At 37.7% G+C, this 4,251-nt stretch overlaps 1 pseudogene; it reads left to right on the top strand.

Annotated features, from left to right (window-relative positions):
• The first annotated feature begins 639 nt into the window (after positions 1 to 639).
• Positions 640 to 1,754, top strand: LOC100359161 (farnesyl pyrophosphate synthase pseudogene; annotated as a pseudogene).
• Positions 1,755 to 4,251: the final 2,497 nt, after the last annotated feature.

The raw sequence follows: 4,251 nt of genomic DNA on the forward strand, positions 1-4,251 counted from the left end.
CCAAACTAACCTCCCAAAAAAGGGAGAAGATCCAAATTAACAAAATCAGAGGTGAAAAAGAAGGTATTGCAATTGATATCACACAAATGAAAAGAATCACTAAGAATACTACAAAAAGCTATGCACCAACTGGAAAGTCTAGAAAAGAATGGATTTCTGGACACATACAATCTACCAAAATTGAGCATGAAGACACAGAAACCTCAACAGACCAATAACCAAGACAAAGATGGAATCAGTAATAAAGACCCTCCCAAAAAGAAAACCAAAGGCAGAATGGCTTCACTACTAAATTCTACCAAACTTTTAAAGAACTAAAACCAATTTTCACAAAGTATTCGAAATAATTGAAAGAGAGAGGATCCTCCCAAACTCCTTCTATGAGGCCAGCATCATCTTTGTTCTAAAAGCAGAAGAATATACAAGAAATAAAGAGAACTATAGATCAATATCACTGATTAACATAGATGCGAAAAATCCTCAACAAGATACTAGCTAATCAAATCCAATAATACATCAGAAAGATTATTCACCTGGACCAAATGGGGTTTATCCCTGTTATGCAGTGGTGGTTCAACATTTGCAAATCAATAAATGTGATACATAACATTAACAAACTGAAGAATAAAAAAAAAACATATGATTAAGCAAGAACTGGCATCCAGGAACCAAGCACTTTGCTCCTCTCTCAGAATAAACAGAGACCAGAAGCCAGATACTATGCCAAGAAAACCAGGAATTCGTCCAACCCTTCTCCCAGATTGTCAAGGTACTAACTGAGGTGGAGATGGGATACCCAGAGATAGGAGATGCTATTGCCCTGCTTAAGGAGATCATGGAGTACAATGACCATTGGTGGCAAGTACATTCGGGGTTTGAGGGTGCTGATAGCCTTCTGGGAGCTGGTAGAACCAAAGAAGCAGGATGATAAAAGTCTCCAGTGGCCCACTGGCCATGGTCTGGTATGTGGAACTGCTGAAAGCTTTCTTCCCGATGTCAGACAACATCATGGCTATATCCCTCACCCACCAGGGGCAGCTCTGCTAGTGTCAGAAGCCAGGCATAGATTTGGACACTGCCAACAACATCCTGCTTCTGGAAGCATGCATCTACAGTCTGCTCAAGTTCTGGTACATTCGGGGTTTGAGGGTGCTAAGCAGCCCTACTACTTGAACCTCATCAAGCTCTTCCTACAGAGTTCCTTTCTGAGATGGGAACAGATCCTGGACCTCGTCACAGCACCCCAGGGCAATATAGATCTTGGAAGACACAATGAAAAGGGGTAAAAATCTATCATCAAGTACAATGCAGTCTTCTACTCCTTCTACTTTCCTGTAGCTAGTGCCAAGTACATGGCAGGCATCAACAAGGAGAAAGAACATGTTAATCCCAGAAAGATCATACTAGAGACAGGAGAATTCTGTCAGATTCAGGATGATTACCTCAACCTCTTTGTGGGCCCCAGTGTGATGGACAAGGTTGGCATCTACATCCAAGACAACAAATGCAGCTGGCTAGTGGTTCAATGTCTGCAATGGGCCACTCTGGAACAGTGCCTGATCCTACAGAATAATTACAGGCAAAAGGAGGCCAAGAAAGTGGCCAGGTTTAAAGTTCTCTGTGAGGAGCTGGAACAGCCAGTCATGTTCTCGCAGTACGGGAAGGACAGCTACAGCCACCTCATGATGGAGCAGGTCCTGCCACCATCCATCTCCCTGGGGCTAGTGCACAAGAGCTACATGCATAAAAAGTGATCCAGAGACTGTGAGAGAGGGGAGGGGAGACTCTCAATAAATTATTGTGTGACCTTAAAAAATAGGATTATCTCAATAGATTCAGAGAAAGCATTTTATAAAATAAAGCATCTTTTCATGAAAAAAACCTTAAGCAAATTGAATATAGAAGGAACATTCCTCATTCCTCAATACAATCAAGGCAATATATGACAAACACACAGTCAGCACCATATTGAATGGGAAAAAGTTGGAAATATTTCCAGTAAGATCTGGACCAAGCAAGGATGCCTACTTTCACCACTGCTATTCAATATAGTTCTGGAGATTTTAGCCAGAGCCATTAGGCAAGAAAAATAAATCAAAGGGATACAAACTGGAAAGGAGGAAATCAAATTATCCTTATTTGCAGATGATATGATCCTATATACAGGAGAAACCAAAAGATTCTACTAAGAGACTATTGGAGCTCATATGAGAGTTTGCTAAAGTTTCAGGACATAAAACCAACACACAAAAATCAATAGCCTTTGTATACATAGACAATGCCATGACTGAGAAAGAATTTTTAAGATCAGTACTATTCACTGATCTTAAATTTAAATACCTTGGAATAAATTTAACCAAGAATGTGAAGGATCTCTACAACAAAAATTTCAAAACATTAAAGGAAGAAACAGAATAAGACACCAATAAAAGGAAAAATCTTCCTTGTTAATGGATTGGAAGAATTAATATCATCAAAATGTCCATACTACCCGAAGCAATTTACAGATTCAACGTAATACCAGTCAATATGCCAAGGATATTTTTCTCAGATCTAGAAATAAAACAATGTTAAAACTCATGTGGAAACACAAGAGACCTCAAAAGCTAAAGCGATTTTAATAAAAAAAGCAAAGCTGGAGATATCACAATACAAGATTTCAAGATATGCTACAGGGAAGTTATAATCAAAACAACCTGATACTGGCACAATAATAGATATGGAGACAGATGGAGCAGAATAGAGACCTGAGAAATCAGTCCATGGAGCTACAACCAGCTAATCTTTGACATGCAAGCCAAAATCAATCCCTGGAGAAAGAACAGTCTCTTCAATAAATGGTGTTGAGAAAGCTGGATATACAAAAACATAAGTATAAAACAAGACCCATTGCTTATACCTTATGCAAAAATCAACTCACAATGAATCAAAGATCCAAATCTACAACTGATACCATCAGATTAATAGAGAAAAAGATTGAGCAAACTCTGCAAGACCTTGGCATAAGCAAAGACTTCTTGGAAAAGACCCCAGAAGCACAGGCAACTAGAGCAGAAACAGATAAATGGAGTTGCATCAAGCTAAAAAGCTTCTGCACTGCAAAGAAAACAGTCAACAAAATGAAGAGGCCACCAATGGAGTGGGAGAAAATATTTCAAAGGTTAAAATACAAATGGTCAACAGATACATGAGAAAATGCTCAGAATCACTAGCCATCAGAGAAATGCAAATAAAAACCACAATGAGATTTCACCTCATTAGAATGGCTATCACCCAAAAAAAAAAAAAAAAAGCTAGTGGGGATGTGGTGGGGAAGGTACCCTAATATACTGTTGGGGGAATGTCAACTAATACAACCATTGTGGAGGACAGTATGGAGATTACTTAGAAATCTGAAAATAGATCTACCATATGACCCACCATCCCACTCCTGAGAATTTACCTAAATAAAATCAGCATATGAAAGAGTTATTTGTACCCCCATGTTTCTTACAGTTCAATTCACAATAGCTAAGATATGGAATCAATTCAAATGTCCATCAACTGATGACTGGATGAAGAAAATGTGGCATATATGTACAATATGGAATAATACTCAGCTATAAAAAAGAATGAAATCCTGTCTTTTGTAACAAAATGGGTTCAACTGGAAGTCATTATGCTTAGTGAAGAAAGTCAGTCCCAAAAAGATAAATATCATGTTTTCTCTCATATATAGTAGTTTATATAGAATACAAAAAAAGTACAGGAACAAAATGGACATCTTGTGATTTGACTGTTTTTTTTAGCCCTCATTTATACTTCTTTGGAACTGTGGTCTTTATATGTTTTCATTTTTTGAATATTATGGTCAGTGATGCATTAAGCATGTAATTATAGAGTAGACTGAAATTATGTCTTTGCAAATTTTAAACAAAAAATATGAAAGGAAGGAAGCAGGAGGATTGAGGGAAGGAGAAAAGTAGAGAGGAAAGTATCAGAATTGTACCTATGAAGTACATGAAATTCATTCTCTTTACATCAATAAATTTAAAAATAATGTTTCTGATATCATTTCAACTGTTTAATTATTTATTTAAGCAACAGAAAGAGAAAGAGGAAGGAAAAGACCCCTCTCCTAGTGGTTCACTCCCTCAAATGCCATAGACTCAGTGCCAAACCACGAGCCAAGAACTCAATCTAGATCTCCCACACAGATGACAGCAACCAAATTACTTGAGAAATCAGTGTTGTTTACATTAACAGGAAGCT

The sequence above is a fragment of the Oryctolagus cuniculus genome, chromosome 15 (assembly GCF_051225735.1).
Source record: "Oryctolagus cuniculus isolate XC-2025 breed Fujian yellow rabbit chromosome 15, ASM5122573v1, whole genome shotgun sequence".
In the NCBI taxonomy this organism is placed as follows: Eukaryota; Metazoa; Chordata; class Mammalia; order Lagomorpha; family Leporidae; genus Oryctolagus; species Oryctolagus cuniculus.